Here is a 27952-nt window from a genome sequence, read left to right as displayed (position 1 = left end):
ATTCAAAATTGGCTATTTCTTAACTTTCACGCGTATTTCGACATTTAAGTCCTCTAATATGCGTTGCGGAATATGTTGACTATAAACATTTTGTTCCTCTCGTTATAAGCTTTCGAATTTGGTATAAATTTTATCTATAATTAGGGGCTTAAGGGTTGCAGCAGTCCATTCCATTATTCAAAATATCCATTTCATTATTCAAAATTGGCTATTTCTTAACTTTAACGCGTATTTCGACATTTAAGTCCTCTAATATGCGTTGCGGAACATGTTGACTATAAACATTTTGTTCCTCTTGTTATAAGCTTGCGAATGAGGTATAAAGTTTAGCTATAATTAGGGGCTAAAGGGTTTCAGCAGTCCATTCCATTATTCAAAATATCCATTTCATTATTCAAAATTGGCTAACATGTTTAACCCTGCTTAATTATTTATGTATGTGTCTGTCCCAATTCAGGAGTCTGTAATTTAGTGGTTGTCATTTGTCTATGTGTTACATATTAGTTTTTCGTTCATTTTGTAAAATAGATAAGGCCGTTAGTTGTTTACATTGTCTTATTGGGGCCTTTTATAGCTGACTATGCGGTATGGGCTTTGCTAATTGTTGTAGGCTGTACGGTGAGCTATAGTTGTTGATGTCTGTGTCATTTTGGTCTTTTGTGGATGTTTGTCTCATTGACAATAATACCACATCTTCTTTTTTATATTTCCTCATTTTTATGCATATTGTTGCATTTAGGTCGTCCGTAAACCCTCTTATGGTCATTGCAAATCAAAATGTAGCTATAGTGTCACGGTCAATTTTTTTTATATTTTTTTCACTATTCACCGGTTCAATTTGAATAATGAAACATAAACCATTTCATTATTCATTATTCATTTTTCAATATTGAATAGTGAATAATGAACTATTTCATTATTCATTATTGAATAATGAATAATGAACTATGAATAATGGACGTACTTCAGCCCGGTAATTTTCAACCCCAATCCGAATTCAAAGCTGTATATCACAATTAATAGAAATTGTTAGTAGGTTCATAATTAAAAATACATTTAGCATCAAATTTTTATTTTAAAAATTATGAATAAATATAGTTTGAAATTTACTGTTCACTATTAGGTATTTTGAAAATTAATTAAAAGAAAGTTTTATAGATTTTTTTTAAGACATTGTATTAATGATAAGTATTATTTTGGATTTTTTTCTTCATTTGTTTGGTAAAAGTAAAGGTAGACATCAATTATTATGCAAACTGGGTCAAATGCCAATTAGTAACTTGCACAATATGTATAACGAGTGTGATACAACATCGTTTTTCAGTCTAAAATATGAGTGTAAACGCAACATTACAGCTTTCTGTCACCACAGATTGTTCCCTCGAGTTGACATACCTAAAGATTTTGAAAATAAAATACATTAACATTAATTTGTCTAGTATTTTTAATGACTCTAACGTCCAAAACCTTCATATTTTGATAACATAGAACATCCTTTAATTTCTGAAAAAAATGACCACTATATCGTCCTCCGTCGAAAATAAACTGAAAAGTGTGTCATCATGTCATGTCTAGAGATGCTCTTTCATCCTACATGTATTGTAAAAATTGATGTGAAAAAAAAACTGACAAAAATTGATGCCTATTTCATCATCAGAATATACGAATATAGTTGATATCCGCATATCACATTTCGAAAAATATTTAGAAATAAAAAAAAAGGAAGTTATACACCCATTTCTAGGAATAAAGACAAAATATAAGTACTCTAAAAGCGGTTTGTGTTCATACCGGCAGACAACTATCTGTCGATACCTATATTTTGGCATTGCACAAGGTCATGCATTTCTCTGACTGTTAATGACGTCTTTACACTAAATCCATTGGATGATGGATTTGTACTGATTGATACTTTTTTTTATTATTAGTTGTTAGTGGCTTTGAACTAGCCGTCAGTAACTGCCGGTACTCTCATATCTTTACTTAGTGACTTTTTTTGTTGTGGGATGTATAGATACGCTTCCACGTCCGGTCTTTTTTTTTTGTTTTTTTTTTTTGGTGTGTATCGATCTGATGAGTAAAGCCCTTTTCAACTGCTGTTTAGTTTGTATTGTTACACCACTGTCCCAGGGGGGTGGCTTGGCGCCAACAAACTAGTTTACTCTCAGATCTTTACTTGTGTCTGTTTTGTTGTTGGATGTATAGAAACGCTTCTACGTCCGGTCTGTTTTGTTGTTGGATGTATAGATACGCTTCTACGTCCGGTCTGTTTTGTTGTGGGATGTATAGATACGCTTCTACGTCCGGTCTGTTTTGTTGTTGGATGTATAGATACGCTTCTACGTCCGGTCTGTTTTGTTGTTGGATGTATAGATACGCTTCTACGTCCGGTCTGTTTTGTTGTGGGATGTATAGATACGCTTCTACGTCTGGTCTGTGTTGTTGTGGGATGTATAGATACGCTTCTACGTCCGGTATGTTTTGTTGTGGGATGTATAGATACGCTTCTACGTCCGATCTGTTTTGTTGTGGGATGTATAGATACGCTTCTACGTCCGATCTGTTTTGTTGTGGGATGTATAGATACGCTTCTACGTCCGGTCTGTTTTGTTGTGGGATGTATAGATACGCTTCTACGTCCGATCTGTTTTGTTGTGGGATGTATAGATACGCTTCTACGTCCGGTCTGTTTTGTTGTGGGATGTATAGATACGCTTCTACGTCCGATCTGTTTTGTTGTGGGATGTATAGATACGCTTCTACGTCCGATCTGTTTTGTTGTGGGATGTATAGATACGCTTCTACGTCCGGTCTGTTTTGTTGTGGGATGTATAGATACGCTTCTACGTCCGGTCTGTTTTGTTGTGGGATGTATAGATACGCTTCTACGTCCGATCTGTTTTGTTGTGGGATGTATAGATACACTTCTACGTCCGGTCTGTTTTTTCGTTAGATGTTTTCTGGTGTGAATCGATCTGATGAGTAAAGCCCTTTTCAACTGCTGTTTAGTTTGTATTGTTACACCACTGTCCCAGGGGGTGGCTTGGCGCCAACAAACTAGTTTAACCCCGTTCTATGTGTGCCTGTCCCAAGTCAAAAGCCTGTAGTTCACTGGTTGTTGTTGGTTTATGTATGTCATATTTGTTTTTCGTAATTGTTTGGTTATAAATCAGGCCGTTGGTTTTCTCAATTGATTTGTTTTACATTTTTCATGTCTGGGCGTTTTATAGCCGACTATACGGTATGGGGTTTTCTCATTGTTCAAGGCCGTACGGTTGCCTATAATTGCTTGAATCCTTTTAATTTGATCTTTGGTGGATAATTGTCTCATATGCAATCATACCACACCTCCTTATTGTTATAAAGCAGCCAACAATGTGGTGTGGCATGACGTAAATACTACACGGAAGTCCTTAAGAATTACAATTAAGGCCGTGCGCTCCACGCAGAGTCAAATAATCCTAACGGGGCTCCGATCAGCCAAGACTCACATCCCTTTCTTATCGTGTGGTGCGAGGGGGGTTTTGCATGTCACTACCACCGGTCAGCTTATTATAATCTCTCCTTAGAAAATTTAAAAGTCCCTACTAATCGGCATCCTTAACTCCACAAAAATCCGTTCATTTTTTGTTTCTTCCAGGCTTCTAGTAAATGTTCTACTGCTAATCTTTCTCGTTTTTTAACTAGTTTTCTTACTTCTATTAAAAAACTGGTTATTAATTTTTATAATAAAGCATTTGAAAATAATGGAATAAACTATTTGAAGTGTCATGATAGTGCTTTTGATGGTCCGTTCAATTCGGTTGACAATTATAATTTTTCAACTCTATACATTACACTATCACATAACCGTATCGTAATTGGAGTTTTTTTTTATCAAGCAGATGTTCTCTAATTTATTTAAACGGTCCTTTAACAAATCTGGTTGCAGAGATTTGTTTGCTAAAACTCATATAAAGGCTTTTTTTTAATGTTAATTTTTTTTTTTTGCTAAGTGTTGAATGCCTCACTGTGACTTTGAGATGAAGAACAGCAATAAAAGGAATGTTCCTTTGCTTTGTGCGCGTGTTTGTTTTTGTTGTGTCATGGCTGGATAACCCATATCCTTTGTTTTTCTATTAGATATACATACTGGAACTGTGATGAAATGATTAAAGCTTAAAATTTAATTTTCTTCTTGACAACATATTATATTAAATTACGTTTCGGCATCTTCTTGACAACATATAAATATGTACATTTCGACAATACAGTTTATCGACAGGATGTAGGAATTCCGATGGTTACCAATAGCACCCTTTTATTGCAGACTTGTCAAATACGTCTAGGTTACATTTAATTGATAGATCTAAAAACCCTTGTATTATTTTTGCTTTTAAAAAATAATCAAAAATTTTCTAATTTTACTGCCGGAATTTACCCAAAAGAAATAAGTTGAAATAAATCCAATACAGACAGCAATACTTTTCCTTTCTAGATTTGGATATTTCTGTTTCACACGGGAAACTCTTTATAAAAAATTTCGACAAAAGAGACGATTTTTCATTCCGGATTGTTTATTTTTGCCTTTAGCACGGTGGTGTTATTTCCGCCCCTTTTTACGGTGTGAATACGTCACAACTTGTTCTCTATGCCAGTGTCTGTAGTCGCGTTTTATATTTCAATGAACACAATTTATGTACAACTGATAAATTATCAAGTCAGGGATTTCGTTACCCAAAAAAAATTATAACCTTTAAATTACCAAATTCTTTCATTATAGATACAAATATTTAAATAGTTTTAAAGTTTGGCTGTACCTGTAGAGTTCTTATCTAAAGCGGAATATCACATCCTAATTTTTACGGCGATGTTGTTTATACAGCCCGTAAATTAAGATACGATTTATGTAAACTAATTGACCGTTAAATAAATTTATTCTTCAACGTTATCAATTTACCGTAGTAGGAAAATGTTTAAACATTAACATTAATTTTGTTTTGGAAAAAGTAAAACATAAATGAATATATATTGATGTATATGATCCTACATCCAGTCGATACTGTTAACTTTTATTTGGGCATTACACAAGGTCATATAATTGAGAATGGAAAAGGGGAATACGTCAAAGAAACAACAATCCGACCAAAGAGCAGAAAAAGTTCAAGGCCATCAATGGGTCTCAGCGGAAAAATCCTGCACCCAAAGGCGCACTTCAGCTGGCCCCTAAACAATAATGTATATATATATGCATTTCTCAGACTGTTTATGACGTCTTTACACTAAATCTGTTGGATGAATGATTGATATTTTAGTTTGGAATAACATGATTTATTTATTATTGGTAATTGGCTTTGAACTAGCTCTCAGTAACTGCGAGTACTCTTATTTCTGCTGTTTTTTTATGCAAATTGGTTTTTTTTGTGCCTCATGCCGATGTTTTGAGGTCTGCCGATTGCAAATGATTTTGTATGGTTTGTTCTTATGTTGTTCTGTAACACCATTGTCCCAGGTTAGGGGACTTAGTCCTTATGTGCCTGTCCAAAGTCAAGGACCTTTAATTTATTCTTTATATTTTGTTCATGTCTGACATATTTGTTTGATCGTAAACTGTTTTGTTATACAATGTAGATTATGTCGTTAGTTTTTCCCAATTGATTTGTTTCACATTTTTCATGTCGGAATCTTTTGTAGACGATTATACGGTATTGGTTTTTCTCATTGTACAAGGCCGTACGGTTGCCTATATTTGCTCTCATCCATTTCATTTCAACTTTGCTACGGGAGGGGGGAGGGGGTTGTCATTGGCAAACTTGGCACATCTTCTTATTCATATATTACTTTCCTTCCCAATTCAATATCTCCGAGGAATCCTATATGTAAATATTTCATTCAAATCATGCAAAAAAAAAATCAAAGTTACAATAATCCTTCAACCATTTTTAGCAGGTAAAAAAACAAACAATTTACTATATATTATGGTGGCCGGATGCGGCCATTTCGCGTTTTTGCGTTTTTTCCTTTCACTTTCACGCGAAATCGCGAAATCGAGAAATCAGGAAATCGGAAAATCGAGAAATCGAGAAGGCGAAATCGAGAAATCGGGAAATCGGGAAATCGAGAAAGCGAGAAAGCGAAATCGAGAAAGCGAGAAAGCGAAATCTAGATCGAGAAATCGAGAAATCGGGAAATCGGGAAATCGGGAAATCGAGAAAGCAAAAATGCGAAATCGTGAAATTCATTTCGTGTTTTCGCGTTTTGGCTTTCTCGATTTCTCGTTTTCCTGATTTCCCTATTTCTCGATTTCCCTTTTTCTCGATTTCTTAATTTTTCGATTACTTAATTTCCTGATTTCCCGATTTCGCGTTTGTAAAGAGAAGGAATAAAACACGAAAACGCGAAAGGGCGAAATGGCCGCATCCGGCCACCATTATATATCTTTTGTTCCTTATTCGATAAGCTTTCGACGAATGGTTTACAAGGTTTCTCTGTAATAAGGGGCTTAAGGGTCGTAGCAGTCCATTCCATTATTCAAAATAAGCTATTTCTTATTGTTGACGCGTATTTTGACATTTAGGTCCTCCGAAACTCCTGTAATATTCTTTGCGGGACATATTGCCTATATGCATGTACCTTTTGTTCCTCTATTGATAAGCTTTCGAATGACGTATATCTGTAATTAGGGGCTGAAGGCTCGCAGCAGTTCATTCCATAATTCAAAATATCCATTTCATAATTCAAAATTGGCTATTTCTTAATTTTCACGCGTATTTTAGCATTAAGGTCCTCCGTAACCCCTCTAATGGGCATTGCGGCACATATTGATTATAACCATTTTGTTCCTCTGTCAAAAATCTTTCGACTGGTGTACAAGGTTTCTCTGTGATTAGGGTTGAAGGGTCGTAGCAGTCCATTTCATTATTCAAAATAAGATATTTCTTATTGTTGACGCGTATTTTGACATTTAGGTACTCCGAAACTCCTCTAATATGCGTTGCGGGACATATTGACTATATAACTTTTTTTCCTCTATTGATAAGATTTCGAATGACGTATAAGGTATATCTGTAATTAGGGGTTGAAGGGTCGCAGGTCCTCCAAAACTCCTCTAATATGCGTTGCGGGACATTTTGACTATATAACTTTTTTCCTCTATTGATAAGATTTCGAATGACGTATAAGGTATATCTGTAATTAGGGGTTGAAGGGTCGCAGGTCCTCCGAAACTCCTCTAATATGCGTTGCGGGACATATTGACTATATAACTTTTTTTCCTCTATTGATAAGATTTCGAATGACGTATAAGGTATATCTGTAATTAGAGGTTCATTCCATTATTCAAAATATCCATTTCATTATTCAAAATTGGCTATTTCTTAATCTTCACGCGTATTTTGGCATTTAGGTCCTCCGTTATCTCTTTAATGGGCATTGCGGCACAATCGATAAGCTATATTTATAATCAGGGGATGAAGAATAGCAAAGATCCGGTGAAAATAAAAATAAAATACAATGTATAGTATTTTGACTTTTATAAATGTTTTGGTATTCAGGTCGTCCGTACATTAAAACAAGGAGTTTCTGTTAAGAATAGTTAGGGAAACCTTCTAAGTTATCCTCCAAAACTAAATAAATGAATAAATAAAGATAAAAATTTCAAAGAGTGCTTTGATTTATTTTTTCTTAAATTAATTTGAATATTTGTTAAATAACACCAAAATGACGAATTCAGAAATACGGGATATAGTGTTACAGTCAAAAAATAAATTTTCGATTTCATTATTCACTTTTCAGCTTGAATACTGAAATCATTGCCAAGAATTAGTCCGGTTTAAGGGAGGTAATCCAATCTTGTCAATAAATTCATTTAAAGGACCGATAACTCTTGCTTACAGTGTTATCAATCCATCCCAGCGTGTGTGGTTCAATATCGAGGTCTGGCAATTAACACCTTGTACTTTTTGTCTCTTATCTTAAAATTGTGTTATAAACATACACAATAAATTTTCTGATTATATCATGGAAATTGATAATATATCAAGAACCGACTCTGTTAACATTTCAAGTTGGATCTAGTTTTCTGAAATTGTTCTTAAACCCGTTCTGATGAACGCATCTATAACAAGAAGTCGTCCTATTTACACATTCAATGTTTTCATTCTATATATTTTATTTCAGTTTTGATACGTTAACTATTAGTAACAATTAACCAACATGAAGTGTCTTTTGTTTAAAATTTTATATTATTTTTTTTAAATTATATTTTTTATCATCACTCTTTTTTTTGCGAGGAATGATGAGAGTTAAATAATAATAGCTCTCCATTCTTTTATTCATTTAATAAATCGGTAATCGTCTAAAAGAGCAACATTAATCATAGTAGTCACGTCACAAGCATAGCATAAATATATAAATATGTTTTGAGTTATGATTAAAGATGATGTTAACGGCAAAGAGACAGCAACCTAAAGACAGAAATAACCAAACAACGTCTAGATGGCAGTACTCAGTCAGGGACTTTCTATACTAATAGAAATAGTATAGAAAATCCCTGACTCAGTCTACATGGTCCTGGCCTGGTACGGATATATAAAGTCATACAATTCGGATATATAATTCGCACATTTATAAACATAAGTTGCAACTAAAGAAATAAGTGTGTTTTTCTCTACGAAAATGTGTTTTTACCCATTCCAATAATATATGTTTAAAATGAAGGAACAATAGGACGGTAATCTAAATTACAATTCAATCCCATTGTTATATGATGAATAGTTATCAATAAAATGTCTATACATGTAAAGAAAGAATTGATTTTTACCAGAATTTTTGTTCTTGTGACGATCAAGACGCGGCTTGTTTTTTTCTGACATGAACGCAAACCACAGTTGTTAATGGTCTATAACCATAAAAGTCCAATTTTCAAACTTTGATAACTTTTAAGCCTATGAACTCAAGTTTTGAATACTAGTGTGCAAAATCTATACATAAACAGAAGCCTAGTGTTGGGTCATGAGAATAACTCTGATTCTTCGTTGATTGATATAAAATGATAAATCATATTTTATATTCTTATTTTTGATGGCATTATCCTTTAGGTTTGTCTTTTATAAAAGAGGCCGCAGACACCATGGGGACAGTCATGACGCAGAAGTCGAAAAAAAAACCTAAAAAACGCCGGCAACGCCATGCATGACAAATAAGGCACACATTAGTTGACATATGGAATGAAATAAAAAACAATTTGTTTCATTTGAGAAAAAAAGGGGGGTCTTTACCAAAACGGAAACTTTCTTTTAAAAAAATATTGGCATAACAAACAACTCTTAATGAAATAAACTATATTTCGACACCAAACAGTCTTAATTATGCATATATAGTAGATAGAGATAGAAATAAACCAAACTCACATTAATCATTGCACAAATATGAGATGCGATGTTTAGAAAAATATTCTAGTAAAAATATCATATTGCATCAATCGACTACCAGTCATTTATCTCCTTATCATACATGTACTCCGCGGGAGGTTATCAAACGTCTTACTTTATAATATAACAAGTGGACAATGCAAATACCGCATACTTTGTTCATATCATGGAAGTATTATATTGACTTTTACTTCCATCAAGGAATTGTATATTTAAATATACAATTCCGTGCTTCAAAAGGTATTTTCAACTGGTCAACCATTTTATCGAAAGCACCACCCAAAAGCACAACTCTCCAATTGATTTCCTTTTTAGTACGCAATTGCATATGAAGCGTCATCGTTAATTTTCAGTTATAAAATGTAACATAACTTATAATACGATTAATCTTTTGCCGATATTTCAGATAATTGTCATATTTTTATTATCATTTTCCTGTTATGTACACATAATTTCTGACACTCTATCGGCTAAGTCGACCACCTACTCTTGTTTATTATGTCTACGTGTACCTGAAACTCTCTTTGACATGTTTTAATTAACAAATCTAAACTTTATTGATGCGTGTGTGTGTATAATCTAATCATGGAGGAAACAATATTGCATGGTTATTTTTTTTTATTAAAACGACAGTACATTTGAATTATTCGTTTAAATTTAAACATATTGCCTATTTTGCGTTTTATTTTATTCGAATGTAACAGGTATGCAGATTAGGTATATGCATTAATCAGTGGCGGATCCAGAGGGGGGTTCCGGGGGTGCGCACCCCCCCCCCCTTTATTTTGGCCGATCAATGCATTTGAATCAGGACATATGTTTTGCACCCCCCCTTTGCCCTGGGCTAGCACCCCCCCCCCTTTCGAAAATTCCTGCATCCGCCACTGTTAATTGTGTATTGCAACGAGTCTTTTCCTCGCTAAAGACATACAATCAAGATTTTATGCCATGCTTGTTGAATCATTTCAGTTTATCAATACTTTTGAGGTGACGTCGTATTTGTCAATATATTTACATCGAAATATATAACAAATATGTAACAACTGTAATTATGTGTGTATTGAAATAAAATAATTAATAAAAACGTTATAGGAAAGTATAAATACGACAGCTCTCGCTATCTATTATAATTATAATCTGTGATCATGTAATCAGCGCTGTACAACATCTTAATTCTTGTGTGTATCAGTTTACACATTTCGTGACGTTCTTCTTTAAATTAGTTAAATGTTCATATTTCTATTCAAGTTGTTCGCATGAAGAACATTTTTTTAAACTTTGAAACTTATATCGAAAGATAGAGCAATCTTTCTTCTTTTATATGATAACAAAGTCAATTTAATGTTCATTGAATAAGTATTTTAAATTATTTTTTAAAGATGTGACCTTATTGGTAATAATTTACATTTCACATATAAGACTTTACAACAAAGAAGTCTTTATGACTGTTACGAAACTAAAATTGGTATCAAGAAAGACAAATCCGAAAAATATACTAAAAATATCATCTTGTTGCTGAAATATTGAAGAACACAAATATAACAAAGTCAAAAGGATTTTATGAAAAGAAAAAGTTTAAATCGTCAATTTAAAAAATTTCCACGTTTAATTCAACAGACCGATTTCATCGATAAAACCTCTGTCCAGTGACGCATGCGCATTACAGACCGGACTGATTCTTGACAATGATGAACTATTTCATTATTCATTATTCATCACTTAACGTTGAATAATGAATAATGAACTATTTCATTATTCATTATTGAATTTTGAATAAGGAAAAATGAATAATGGACGTACTTCAGCGTTTTATGCATATGGTCGGCTATCCTACTCTGAATTAATTACTTATAGCGCAATTTCAATTAAGTACGTTGTACCAGCATGGACGTATTCAAAACTTCAGCGCATTATGCATATGGTCGGCTATCATACTCTGAGTTAATTACTTATTCCTATTAGGTCCAATTTTACTTAAGAAATTACTTAGATTTTAAATACTTAAGGATTTTTACTTTAGTAATGTGATGTTTACCAAGGATGGAAGACGGAGGACTTGCTCGAAAAAAAGCAAATAGATCTTTTATAGAATACTTTTAACCATTAGTTCCGTAAATCATAAGTTTGAGAATATTTTTTTTAGTACATTTAAAAGTTAAGAAAATTTTCTGATAATTTATATATAGTCCAAAATTTCCAAATGATACATAATACAAAAATCAAAACGATAATTATTGCAATCACTGATAAATATTAACTATATATGTGAATTTTATTCAGTATTGCAAGGTTATGTAAAAATAAAGGGAGGTGTGGGATATACGTCAATGAGACAACTATCCAACAACACAAATAACCAATAGACATCTAGTGGACAACACACAACGTACGAGTAAAAGGATGTGTGGGTTATACGTCAATGAGACAACAATCCAACAACACAAATTACCAATAGACATGTAGTGGACAACACACTACGTACGAGTAAAAGGAGGTGTGGGATATACGTCAATGAGACAACAAACCAACAACACAAATAACCAATAGACATGTAGTGGACAACACACTACGTACGAGTAAAAGGATGTGTGGGATATACGTCAATGAGACAATAATCCAACAACACAAATTACCAATAGACATGTAGTGGACAACACACTACGTACGAGTAAAAGGAGGTGTGGGATATACGTCAATGAGACAACAAACCAACTACACAAACAAGCCATAGACATCTAATGGACAACACACAACGTACGAGTAAAAGGATGTGTGGGATATACGTCAATGAGACAACAATCCAACAATACAAATAACCAATAGACATGTAGTGGACAACACACTACGTACGGGTAAAAGGAGTTGTGGGATATACGTCAATGAGACAACAATCCACCGACACAAACAACCAATAGACATCTAGTGGACAACACACTACATACGAGTAAAAGGAGGTGTGGTATAAACGTCAATGAGACAACAATCCAACAACACAAACAACCAAAAGACATCTAGTGGACAACACAATACGTACGAGTAAAAGAAGGTGTGGGATATACGTCAATGAGACAACAATCCAACAACACAAATTACCAAAAGACATCTAGTGGACAACACACTACGTACGAGTAAAAGGAGGTGTGGGATATACGTCAATGAGACAACAAACCAACAACACAAATAACCAATAGACATGTAGTGGACAACACACTACGTACGAGTAAAAGGAGGTGTGGTATAAATGTCAATGAGACAACAATCCAACAACACAAACAACCAAAAGACATCAGTGGACAACACACTACGTACGAGTAAAAGGAGGTGTGGGATATACGTCAATGAGACAACAATCCAACAACACAAATAACCAATAGACGTCTAGTGGACAGCATACAACGTACGAGTAAAAGGAGGTGTGGGATATACGTCAATGAGACAACAATCCAACAACACAAATAACCAATAGACGTCTAGTGGACAGCATACAACGTACGAGTAAAAGAAGGTGTGGTATAAACGTCAATTGAAACAACAAACCGACAACATAAACAACCAATAGACATCTAGTGGACAACACACAACGTACGGGTAAAAGGAGGTGTGGGATATACGTCAATGAGACAACAATCCAACAACACAAATTACCAATAGACATCTAGTGGACAACACACTACGTACGAGTAAAAGGAGGTGTGGGATATACGTCAATGAGACAACAAACCAACAACACAAACAACCAAAAGACATGTAGTGGACAACACACTACGTACGAGTAAAAGGATGTGTGGGATATACGTCAATGAGACAACAATCCAACAACACAAATTACCAATAGACATGTAGTGGACAACACACTACGTACGAGTAAAAGGAGGTGTGGGATATACGTCAATGAGACAACAAACCAACTACACAAACAAGCCATAGACATATAATGGACAACACACAACGTACGAGTAAAAGGATGTGTGGAATATACGTCGATGAGACAACAATCCAACAATACAAATAACCAATAGACATCTAGTGGACAACACACTACGTACGAGTAAAAGGAGGTGTGGGATATACGTCAATGAGACAACAATCCACCGACACAAACAACCAATATACATCTAGTGGACAACACACTACATACGAGTAAAATGAGGTGTGGTATAAATGTCAATGAGACAACAATCCAACAACACAAACAACCAAAAGACATCTAGTGGACAACACACTACGTACGAGTAAAAGGAGGTGTGGGATATACGTCAATGAGACAACAATCCAACAATACAAATAACCAATAGACGTCTAGTGGACAGCATACAACGTACGAGTAAAAGGAGGCGTGGGATATACGTCAATGAGACAACAATCCAACAACACAAATAACCAATAGACGTCTAGTGGACAGCATACAACGTACGAGTAAAAGAAGGTGTGGTATAAACGTCAATTGAGACAACAATCCGACAACATAAACAACCAATAGACATCTAGTGGACAACACACAACGTACGGGTAAAAGGAGGTGTGGTATAAACGCCAATGAGACAACAATCCAACAACACAAACAACCAAAAGACATCTAGTGGACAACACACTACGTACGAGTAAAAGGAGGTGTGGGATATACGTCAATGAGACAACAATCCACCGACACAAATAACCAATAGACATCTAGTGGACAACATACAACGTACGAGTAAAAGGAGGTGTGGGATAAACGTCAATGAGACAACAATCCAACAACACAAATAACCAATAGATGTCTAGTGGACAACACACAACGTACGGGTAAAAGGAGGTGTGGGATATACGTCAATGAGACAACAATCCAACAACACACATAACCAATAGACGTCTAGTGGACAGCATACAACGTACGAGTAAAAGGAGGTGTGGTATAAACGTCAATTGAGACAACAATCCGACAACATAAACAACCAATAGACATTTAGTGGACAACACACAACGTACGGGTAAAAGGAGGTGTGGGATATACGTCAATGAGACAACAATCCAACAACACAAACAACCAATAGACATCTAGTGGACAACACACAACGTACGAGTAAAAGGAGGTGTGGTATAAACGTCAATTGAGACAACAATCCGACAACACAAACAACTAATAGACATCTAGTGGACAACACACAACGTACGGGTAAAAGGAGGTGTGGGATATACGTCAATGAGACAACAACCGAACAACACAAATAACCAATGGACGTCTAGTGGACAACACTTAACGTACGAATAAAAGGAGGTGTGGAATATACGTCAGTGACACAACAATCCAACAACACAAACAAGCAATAGACATCTAGTGGACAACACACAACGTAGGATAAAAGGAGGTGTTGGATATACGTCAATGAGACAACAACCGAACAACACAAATAACCAATGGACGTCTAGTGGACAACACTTAACGTACGAATAAAAGGAGGTGTGGAATATACGTCAGTGACACAACAATCCAACAACACAAACAAGCAATAGACATCTAGTGGTCAACACACAACGTACGGGTAAAAAGAGTTGTGGGATATATGTCAATGAGACAACAACCGAACAACACAAGTAACCAATAGACATCTAGTGGACAACACACTACGTACGAGTAAAAGGAGGTGTGGGATAAACGTCAATGAGACAACAATCCGACAACACAAAAAACCAATAGACATCTAGTGGGCAACGTACAGTGTTTAGCAATCCTCCTGTTAGTGGGCAACATACGGTGTTTAGCAATCATCCTGTTTGTGGGCAACATACGTTGTCTAGCAATCCTCCTGTAAGTGGGCCACAAACAGTATCTAGCAATCCTCCTGTTAGTGGGCAACATACAGTGTCTAGCAATACTTATGTTAGTGGGCGACATACGGTTTCTAGCAATTATCCTGTTAGTGGGCAACATAAAGTGTCTAGCAATCCACCTGTTAGTGGGCAACATATATTGTCTAGCAATCCTCCTGTTAGTGAGCAACATACGCTGTCTAGCAATCCTCATGTTAGTGGGCGATATACGGTGTCTAGAAATTATCCTGTTAGTGGACAAAATACAGTGTCTAGCAATCCTCCTGTTAGTGAGCAACATACATTGTCTAGCAATCCTCCTTTTAGTGGGCATAATACAGTGTATATCAATCCTCCTGTTAGTGGGCATAGTACAATGTTTATCAATCCTCCGGTTAGTTTGCAATGTACAGTGTTAAGCATTTCTCCTGTTAGTTGGTAACATACGATGTCTAGCAATCCTCCTGTTAGTGGGCATAGTACAGTGTTAAGCATTCCTCCTGTTAGTGGGCATAGCACAGTGTTTAACATTTATCCTGTTAGTGAGCAACATACAGTGTTTAGCATTCCTCCTTGAGTGGGCAACGTACAGTGTCTAGCAATTATCTTGTTAGCGAGCAACGTTCAGTGTTTAGCAATCATCCCTGGCCACAGACACAGTGTTTAGCCTTCATCCCTGGTCACAGAAACAATGTTCTCGTCCTAAATCTGCATGAATTTTTTGTCACTGGACGTTATAAGAAATCAATCAATCAATCAATCAACAAACGACGGGAAATTTAACAACATTTCAAGCTCTATGCCGTACAGTCTCAAAATCGGATTCAATTAAATTATTTGAAAACTAACAGCTCTTTAGACAATATGTGTTAGTATCACGGAAATTAGAAGATTATGTCAATGGCTTATACAAAAGATTTGGTATGATTGCCAATGAGACAACTCTTCAGAAGAGACCAAATGACACAGATATTAACAGCTTTAGGTCACCGTACGGCCTTCAACAATGAGCAAAACTCATACCGCATAGTCAGCCATAAAAGGCCCCAAAATAAAAAAAATGTAAAACAATTCCGACTAGAAAACTAACGGCCTATTTAATGTACAAACAAATGAACGAAAAACAAATAAATGTATGTAAGACAGCAACAAACGACGACCACTGAATTACAGGCTCCTGACTAGGGACAGGCACATACATACATAATGTGGCGGGGTTATACATGTTAGCAGGATCCCAACCCTCCTCCTAACCTGGGACAGTGGTGTAACAGTACAAAATAATAACGAACTATAAAAACCAGTTGAAAAAATCATCAGATGCTTAGCCTTTTTTTAATGAGCGTCGTTGCAAAATGACTATACTTTTATAAGCGAAGAGAATACTCCAACGAGAAGCACCCACACAACGTTCAATGAAAAGGCATTTAATCTGTCCAAGAAAGATATCTGTCAAACAAAAACATAAGTCAACCAAAAACATCTGTCAAACAAAAATATCTGTCAAAAAATGACTTCTGTTCAAAAAAGACTTATGCTTAATAAAGATATATGTTAAACAAGAATAGCTGTCCAACAAAGAAATGTACAACAAAGACACGTACAACAAAATAATATAGTCTGTCCATGCAACAATAATATGTCCAACAAAGACACGCACAACAAAATAATATAGTTTGTCCATGCAACAAAGATATGTCCAACAAAGACATTCACAACAAAATAATATAGTCTGTCCAACAAAGATATGTCCAACAAAGACATCTGACTAACAAAGACATCTGTCCAACAAAGACATCTTTTCACCAGTGACATCTGACCAACAAAAGAATATTTCCAAAAAAGACATCTGTTCAGCAAAGACATCGGCCTTACAAAGATATCTGTCATACAAATACATCTGTCCAACAAATACATCTGACTAACAAAAGCTGAGACATCTGTCTGATAAAGAAATATAGTCTGTCTAACAAAGATATGTCTAACAAGAGAATCTTTCTAACAAAGCCATCTGACCGACAAAAGATTCTTTCCAACAAATACATCGAACTAACAAAGACGTCTGTCCACCAGAGACATCTGTCCAACAAAGACATCTGACCAACAAAAGAATCTTTCCAACAAAAGAATCTTTCCAACAAAAGAATCTTTCCAACAAAAGAATCTTTCCAACAAAGACATATGTCCAACAAATACATCAGACTAACAAAAACTGAGACATCTGTCCACCAAAGACATGTCCAACAAAGACATGCCCACCAAAACATTCTTACCAACACAGACAAATATCTAATATGACCAACAAAAGACAGCTGTCCAATTGGGTATACACGTAGGTCCATCAAAGACGACATCTGTTCAACAAAATTATTTTTCTACCAACGACCAAAGACGTCTGTCTGTCTTACAAAAATATCTAGTCTGTCCAACAATGACATCTCTTCAACAAATATATCTGACCAACAAAGATATCTGTCTTACAAAGGCAGCTGACCAACAACAACTTGTAAATCGTAGGAGGAGTTAGCCGGACAAACCATATACTCTATGTGGGACGGACGTACGGGGTTATTGATAAGATAGTTATTTATATATATTAGTTTCCTATTGATCTTACAAGTAAATATTCAAGTTCAATACATAAAATATTTGAAACGAAGGTCAATACCCAGCCTATATAACATAGAAAATTGAATATTTTAAGAAACTACTAATATGAAATCTGTATTATGTACCAAAGCGCCTTTGGTGGAGATGTGTATGTAAATATTGATGGGTGCTTTCGTCGAGGTCCGCGTTGTTAGCTTCCGTGTTGTGTATTCAAAATGTAAACAAGTTGCTTTCTTAAATAAAAAGAAATGAAATCATGAATATTAATGCCTGTTTTTATGAAATTTAAAGATCAGATAATTGTTATATAAGGATCCATGATTTCACCTGATTTTTGTTTATATAAGATGTATGCAAACTGACGGATTCTTAATGAAACTGCTGTCCATCGTTGGGCATAATTGTCTTGTTAAAGAAATCATTTCTCTCTTTCCCAGCCCTCTCTCTTCCGATAAATAACATTACTACATGGTAAATAGGAGGCAACCACGTACTGAAAACAGTCTTTGTTTTGAAGAAGATAAATAAATTGAATCATGATTATTTGCTTTTGTAGCCGGTTTAAAAATAGTTCAAAACCCTAAGTTATATTCTTATTTGTTTATATAATCCTGAACTAAAACCGTTTTGGAAAACCAATTACACTGGTTTACATGGTTTGGTCATTGACTATCATATATAAAATATGTTTGATCTCAATTTATTTATACCCAAGGCAACAAACTCCAATCGACTTTAACATATTTAAGAGTAGGAACAGTTTGACCCTAAACTTAAATCAATTTGTTTAAAAAAATCTCATTTTTTCATTCCATAACTTATCCTTTTGTTAATAAGCCAAAATATAATGACATGCTGATTTGTTGATTTCTGCGATTGTGTGACAGGGTGAGTAGGAATGACAGTGAGAATTCAGTCCAGCTCATGTCCTGTTTTTGCAATCGCATGTCCGTTGAATACGGTTGTTTCCTGTTTGAATTGTTTTACACTAGTCATTTTGGGGCCCTTTAGAGCTTGCTGCTCGGTGTGAGCTAATGCTCCGTGTTGAAGGTCGTACTTTGACCTATAATTGTTTTACTTTTTATACATTGTGACTTGGATGAAGAGTTGTCTCATTGGCACTCATACCACATCTTCTTATTTATGTTGATTTTAAGAAAAATAATGTGTTACTAAGTTGTGCTTTTATTTGTTTATGCATACAAACGTTTTTGTGTCGCCTAATTTGTAAAGATATCGTCCTATTTTGTCACAAAAACGCTCTAGGTCTCTGTCAACGGGTGCATTGCATTTGCGCCAATTTTTGAAAAGTGCAATATATTTTTATCCGCATCATTGGCACGCATGAAATGTATCATCGTGGTGCAAATTAAATATGGTTTATGGCACACATAAAAGATTTTTTTGGTGCAAATAAAATGCCAATTGGTGCAAAAGCAAAGCACCGCTGTCAACTAGACCTTCTGAATTCGCTAATGAACTCCTCGAAAACAAAGTGACGTAATGCCCATTAACAAGCACTGATTCTTCTTTAGGGGGGACATGAAGTTGTGCACCTGCTACTTCAACTTTCAGTCTGATTGTGTGTGTGTTTACGTTTGGGAAAAGAGAGGATGGGGTCCACATACCGCGAAGAATAGCACTCAGTCTGTCTGTTTATCGTTTCATATCTTTATAACTATTTTAAGGACTCAAACGCGTATCATTATGAAATGGCAACACCCGAAAACTCTTCGGACAATAGATACCAGGATTTACCATAAACAACAAATTTCCTACACCCGATTCTTCAGACAATAGATAATAGGACTAACCATAAACACCCAACTTCCAACACCAAACTTTTCGGACAATAGATAACAGGATTTACAATAAACACCCAACTTCCAAACCCAACTCTTCATACAATAGATACCAGGATTTACCATAAACACCCAACTTCCAACATCAGACTCTTTAGACAAAAGATAACATGATTTACCATAAACACCCAACTTCCAACATCCAACTCTTTAGTAAATATGTAACAGAATTGACCATAAACACCCAACTTCCAACATCCGACTCTTTAGACAAAAGATAACAGGATTTACACTAAACACCCAACTTCCTACACCCGACTCTTTAGACAATAGATAACAGGATTTACAATAAACACCCGACTCTGTGGATAATAGATGACAGGATTTACCATAAACACCCAACTTTCTACACCCAACTCTTTAGACAATAGATAACAGGATTTACCATAAATACCCAACTTCTAACACCCAACTCTTCATACAATAGATAACAGAATTTACCATAAACACCCAACTTCCAACATCAGACTCTTAAGACAATAGATAACTGGATTTACCATAAACACCCAACTTCCTACACCCGACTCTTTGTTCAATAGATAACAGGATTTACTATAAACACCCAACTTCTAACACCCAACTCTTCATACAATAGATAACAGGATTTACATTAAATACCCAACTTCCTACACCCGACTCTTTGTACAATAGATAACAGGATTTACCATAAATACCCAACTTCTAACACCCAACTCTTCATACAATAGATAACAGGATTTACCATAAACACCCAACTTCCAACATCAGACTCTTTAGACAAAAGATAACAGGATTTACCATAAAATACCACCTTCAAACACACGACTCTTAGGACAATTTATAGATAACAGGATTTACCATAAACACCCAACTTCCACATCCAAATTTTCAGACAATATGTAACAGAATTGACCATAAACACCCAACCTCCAAATTCTGACTCTTCGGACAATAGATAACATGATTTACCATAAACACCCAACTTCCTACATCCAACTCTGTAGACAATTGATAGAGGGGGCCTCAGTGGCTGTGTGGTCTAAGTAGTTACTATACTGTAATCACTAGCCAGTCAACACTGAGGTTGTATGTTCGAATCCCGCTCGTGCGCTCGTGCAGATGCACTCGATTCCAATCTTAATTGACTAGGATAGTCAGTTTTCATATCAAAGGTCCGTGGTTTTCTCCGGACACTCCGTCTTCCTCCATCAATAAAAACTGGCCGCCACGAAATAGCCCAAAAGCGGTGCTTAAAAGAGGCGTTAAACACAAAAAAATAAAAAATAAAATCAAATTAGACAATAGATAACAGGATTTACCATAAACACCCAACGTCAAACATCTAACTCTTTAGACAATATGTAACAGGATTTACCATAAACATCAAACTTCTAACACCCGAATCTTCAGTCAATAGATAACATGATGTACCATTAACACCCGACACTTCAGACAATAGATAACAGGATTTACCATAAACACCCAACTTCCTACACCCAACTCTTCATACAATAGATAACAGGATTTACCATAAACACTAAACTTCCAACATCAGACTCTTCTGACAATAGATAACAGGATTTACCATAAACACCCAACTTCCAACACCCGACTCTTAGTGCAATAGATAACAGGATTTACCATATACACCGACCTTCCTACGCCAGTCTCTTCGGGCAATATTTAACAGGATTTCGCATTAACACCAAACTTCCAGCAGCCTACTCTTCGGACAAAAGATAACAGTATTTACCATAAACACCTAACTTCCAACACCTGATTCTTCGGACAATAGATATACACACAAAGATAGCAAACAACGAACAACATATGGTTAACATAGTCTGACTTGGTTCATGAACACCATGTAGTGGGGTTAAACCAGTTACTTAGTATATAAAGTAAAAAGACAACTAACAACACATGGTTAACAAAGTCTGACTTGGTACAGTAACAACATGTAGTGGGGGTTAAACCAGTTATACAAACAAAGATAAACAATAACAAACAACACATGGTTAACATAGTTTGACTTGGTGCAGGATCAACATGCAGTGGGGTTAAACCAGTTATATAAACAAAGATAAACAACAACAAACAACACAGTCATGGTTAACATAGTCTGACTTGGTACAGTAACAACATGTAGTGACGGTTCAACCAGTTATACAAACAAAGATAAATAACAACGAACAACACAGTCATGGTTAACATAGTCTGACTTGGTACAGGTACAACATGCAGTGGGGTTAAACCAGTTATATAAACAAAGATAAACAACAACAAACAACACATGGTTAACATAGTCTGACTTGGTACAGTAACAACATGTAGTGACGGTTCAACCAGTTATACAAACAAAGATAAATAACAACGAACAACACAGTCATGGTTAACATAGTCTGACTTGGTACAGGTACAACATGCAGTGGGGTTAAACCAGTTATATAAACAAAGATAAACAACAACAAACAACACATGGTTAACATAGTCTGACTTGGTACAGTAACAACATGTAGTGACGGTTCAACCAGTTATACAAACAAAGATAAATAACAACGAACAACACAGTCATGGTTAACATAGTCTGACTTGGTACAGGTACAACATGCAGTGGGGTTAAACCAGTTATATAAACAAAGATAAACAACAACGAACAACACATTGTTAACATAGTCTGACTTTGTACAGAAACATATATGGCAAGCCGCCTTTTCCTTCTATTCTTACTTCAAGATATCTTAATATATAATATAATATATAAGATATCTTATATAATCTAGCTTTGATAAGATATCATAAGACATCTTCTAAAGTTTAAAAGTTATCTTATAAAGTATTTTAAGTATCTTATAAATATTTTTGATATAAGATGTCTTATAAAAAAAATTAACATAAGATATCTTCATGATCTTATAGATATTTTTATATAAAATATCTTATAAATAGTTTTTATATAAGATATGTAATAAATATTTTTTTATATATGTTGGTCTAGTACTAATCAGAATAATGTGTTAAGATAGGTTGACATGTCTACAAGTAGACTGTTTCCTTGTGAACTACCACTTTAAATGTATGCTTGTCGGTCTAGTACTTATCAGTATAATGTGTCCAGATATGATGACATGTCTAGCAGTAGACTGTGAACTAGCACGTAAAAGGTCTGTGCGTGTCGGTCAAGCATTACTCAGTATACTGTTCCAAGAAAGGATAAAATGTCTGCCTGCAGACTGTTACCTTGGTAACTAATACGTTAAAAGTATGTGTGTCAGTATAGTACTCATCAGAATAATGTGTTCTTATATGATGACATGTCTACCTTCAGACTGTTGCCTTGTGAACTAACACGTTAAAATTCTGTATCTTAGTTCAATATTTATACCAATAAAAAAAAATTTCAAAGGTTTAATTGCATTGTTGAATAAGTAACCTTTTAGAATAAGTTTATTTAAAGGATTGATAAGTTAACCGAGATCGTATCTTAATTTCCGGTCTCGGTTAACAACATCGCTGTAAAATTTAAGATGTGTTATCCGTTTGAAATAAGTTTTCTACAGGTACAGTCAGACTTCTTCTGTTCTTCATTAAACTTTCACAAGACGAAAACAAAATCATCTAAATCGCAACAGAATACTTAGTTAGATATTAACTTTTAGAAATTCTTCAAGGTATGTAAAACTATAGATTTGTTTTTTAAATCATTTTTCGCCTTATCGTAACTGATTGTATCGACAAGTGTTACAGGGATTGTCTGATACACATAAAACCACGTAAGTTAAGATACGTAGTAATCGTAGTACTTATTTGTCGTCGGACATGTAGAAAAATCCCTCCGTTCGGAACAAATCTTAACTTAAGCAGCTTTATGCATACGGGCCCAGATCTTTATGAATGGATGATTAATGTCTAATTATCGCCCAGTGGCAAATAGTGCATGCATATTTTGGACTAGCTATATATACGTGTACATGTGAACGAAAAGAGATGAACGCTGAACAATGACCCATTATCGGTAAAATTATCTGCAATAGGACAAACTATGTAATGTTCGTTATAATTTAAAAAAAAATGAAAATGGGGAATGTGTTCATGGGACAAAGATGAAGCCCCCGCTTACATATCATATAAAGTTATAAAGGGAAATAACCGAAGAACGGTACAAGTGACGCTACCCAAAGTTGTACTTGATCTGAGTTTTGTGGTAATAAGTATATTGTATAAGTTTCATAAAATTTGGTTGAGGCAAACTTAAGTTAGAGAACGGAAACGAAAAATTCAGCATTTTTTTCATTTGTTAAGGGGCATAATTCTAGGAACAGTAAGAGTGATACCACCAAAATTCAAACTTGATCTGATTTTTGTGGTAATAGGTAATGTGTATAAGTTTCATAACATTTGGTTGAGGCAAACTTAAGTTAGAGAACCGATACGAAAAAATCAGCAATTTTTCCATTTGTTAAGGGGCATAACTCTAGAACGGTTAAAGTGACGCCACCAAAATTCAAACTTGATCTGTATTTTGTGGTTATAAGCATTGTGTATAAGTTTCACAACAATTGTTTGAGGCAAATTAAAGTTTGAGAACGGAAACGAAAAATTTGGCAATTTTTCCATTTGTAAAGGGGCATAACTCTAGAACGGTTAAAGTGATACCACCAAAATTCAAATTTGATCTGTATTTTGTGGTAATAAGCATTGTGTATAAGTTTCATAACATTTGGTTGAGGCAAACTAAAGTTAAAGAACGGAAACAAAAAATTCAGCAATTTTTCCATTTGTAAAGGGGCATAACTCTAGAACGGTTACGCCACCAAAATTCTAACTTGATCTGTGTGTTATGGTAATAAGAATTGTGTATAAGTTTCATAATATTTGTTTGAGGCAAACTAAAGTTAGAGAACGGAAACCAACTTTGGGACGTACGTACAGACGGACAAGGGTAAAACTTTATGTCCCCTCCGCTACGGCGAGGGTCATAAAAAGTAGGAATAACAACTCTTTTATTTTCTCTTTTGCTGTAAAACTTTTAGTTTTATTATTTTGAAATGTAAAGACTATTGTGTTTTGGTTTACTAACGTGAAAAGTCTCAGAACGAATAATGTAAAAGATATCTCCAATTGTAAATGACCATCTGTATGACGGAGCTTCTTACACTTAAACTTCGATTGTTTCTGATAATAAATAGAACTATACATTTTAATTATAGTAAGTGATTCGTAAAATATTATAATTATCCAAGGGTGCAGTAAGTATAACTATCTTTATCAAATATATCTCCAGTATCAACCATATTATTTGAATAGAACACAGCACATGTCCCTTCTTTAATTGAAATGTGTATTTTATATGCTTAGCTTGGCCTATTAATCATTGTTTTATGAGTTAGTCTGAATTATGGCTTCGTTTGGTCTTCAATTACAGAAATCCTGCTTGGCCACTTCTAGTTAACGTCTGGATTTTTATAATGACTTGTCATTTTATCATTGTTGCCATACCATTTGTTTATGTCTCGATTAATTTTATTTCATTTAAGAATTCCATATTTCTTTTGAATACACCCCTCTTAAAAAATGATAATGATAATAGATTACCATCAGTTATTCCACATTATTCATGAAGAAGCCCCCCCTCCCCACCACCACCCCCTGTCCCTCCTCACCCAAAAAAAAATGTTTACGATGACTGAATACATTTGAAACTCGTTAAAGAAACACAACATTACATTTGAGTAGCAGGTCTTCTGTGGGCTTTATATCAAGGAATTTACTCATCCAGTATTAAGAAGTTTCAACTCTCTGGATTTATTTTCCTTTGACCTTTTAAACATAATATGTTAATAAACATATTAATATAATAAACACAAGAATAACATGTAATATGGGAAGAACTCTTTGATCTAACAAATATTACGGTAGGAGAGACAATACATTTTGTGTAAGTGTGAACCGAGTAGAAACCTAAAGTAATCCTGTTAGAAGTCAACGACACTTATATTGTTACTGAAATTACACAGAGATACATGTATATATTATTACGCCCATTAAGGATGTATTCTTCTGACATTTCAGTCTCGTTCAGTCTCGTTGAAATCTCGTTCTGGAATTATGTCTAAAACATGTGGTACAAGTGGAAAATATGAATAAATTTAAAAAATGTTATAATCAAACTCAACTATGTGAAAAAATTGGGTATTTCCAACGAGTAGTTTTTGAGTAATCAATTTTTCAAATTTTATTACCAATCAAGTCAGTATTTTTAGCCAAAATTTTGAGAAAATGGGTGAGGGATACAAAAAATTATTTTACCAGAAACATGTACATCCCACATCCCTTTTTTCTTTTCAAATTTCTTAGATATGTATGTTTTCAAACATTTATAACAAAGAAGTTGAAAAAATATGCAATTTGTAATTAAAACGGAGAAAAATCTCAAATTTACAAAATTGACAACATGGTAAATTTGTCACAAAAAAGCATCAAAATATGATAAAACTTTCTTATATTAACACCTACCTATAGTGTTTGTAATTCAAATTTATTCAGATTGGTCCCCCTTATCTTTATTGAAAGTATGACAAAAAGTTTAATTGTGGAAATGTGATTTTTTTCATGATTTTAGCCCAAAAATAGGTAAAAACTGATGAAAAATGAGAAAATCATCAAAATTGGGTACTTTCAAAGGGCCGTAGCAAAGAAAGAAGTGCACCACCATATGATTTTTTCTTCACCAATTATTTTTTTACAGTCATATGAACCCAAAAAACAGGGTTAGAAAAAAAGTTTAATTCTAGAAATTTTTGGCTCCTCAGAGGTGTACATCCTTAAGTAAGCTTTAACATAAACAGAAGTGTTAATATAAGTGGTGTGACATTAATTATACACGAACATGTAACTTAAATCATTCCGTCAGTTTTCACGCTTGAATTGTTTTTTTATTTCTATTTCGGTGCCTGTTAAAGCTTACCATGCATAGGTATGGCATTTGCTCATTGTTGAAGGCCGTAATATGACCCATAGTTGCTAACTTCTACGTCATATGATCTCTTGTGAAGAGTTGTCTCATTGGCAATTATATACCATATCTTCTTATTTTTCTATTACGACTACTATCTTGCGTAAATTTCACTTCGACATTAAGGCTAAGCATACGAGCAATCTGTGTGCGTTCCTTAATCAAAATCAGTTAGAAATAAGAGCTGTAAGATAATTTTATGCGCTTTTGTGTCATATTCATATTTACTGGGATCTTCTGTAACATTTTATGATTTATTAGTTTTTACCTTCAAACACATGTGCAGTTAGGTAATTTATTACAAACACGTGACTGTACAGTTAGGTAATTTATTATGTATTTGTCGACATCAATCACAACGATATTGGTTTGTAGTTTTTCTTGCACATCACTTTTATTGATCGTTGTTGGTTAACTAATGCAGTATCGTTGATTAGGGTGTTCGCTGCAAGTGAAAAAAAAAGGGGGGGGGGTGCACGATGATAGAGAAAGTGATAGAAACTCTTTCTTTATTAATTTATTTATTTTGAAAATAAAAAGGAACATGGTTTCACAAAGTATGCAGTATTTTATATAACTGCAATTAAAGCAAATTATGGAGCATGGTTTCACACAGTATGCCGTATTTTATATAGATGCAATTGTAGCAAATTAGGGAACATGGTTTCACACAGTATGCCGTATTTTATATAACTGCAATCAAAGAAAATTAGGGAACATGGTTTCACACAGTATGTAGTATTTTATATAACTGCAATTACAGCAAATTAGGGAACATGGTTTCACACAGTATGCAGTATTTTATATAACTGCAATGAAAACAAATGAGGGAACATGGTTTCACATAGTATGCAGTATTTTATATAACTGCAATTGAAGCAAATTAGAGAACATGGCTTCACACATTATGCAGTATTTTATATAACTGCAATTAAAGAAAATAAGGGAATATGGTTTAACACAGTAGGCAGTATTTTATATAACTGCAATTGAAGCAAATTAGGGAACATGGTTTCACACAGTATGCAGTATTTTATATAACTGCAATTAAAACAAATGAGGGAACATGGTTTCACATAGTATGCAGTATTGTATATAACTGCAATTAAAGCAAATTAGGAAACATGGTTTCACACAGTATGTAGTATTTTATATAACTGCAATTAAAGCAAATTAGGGAACATGGTTTCACAAAGTATGCAGTATTTTATATAACTGCACTTAAAGCAAATTAGGGAACATGGTTTCACACAGTATGTAGTATTTTATATAACTGCAATTAAAGC

This window comes from Mytilus trossulus, chromosome 11, assembly GCF_036588685.1.
Source record: "Mytilus trossulus isolate FHL-02 chromosome 11, PNRI_Mtr1.1.1.hap1, whole genome shotgun sequence".
In the NCBI taxonomy this organism is placed as follows: Eukaryota; Metazoa; Mollusca; class Bivalvia; order Mytilida; family Mytilidae; genus Mytilus; species Mytilus trossulus.
The sequence above is the reverse complement of the archived record's forward strand: the minus strand, read 5'-3'. Positions refer to the sequence as shown.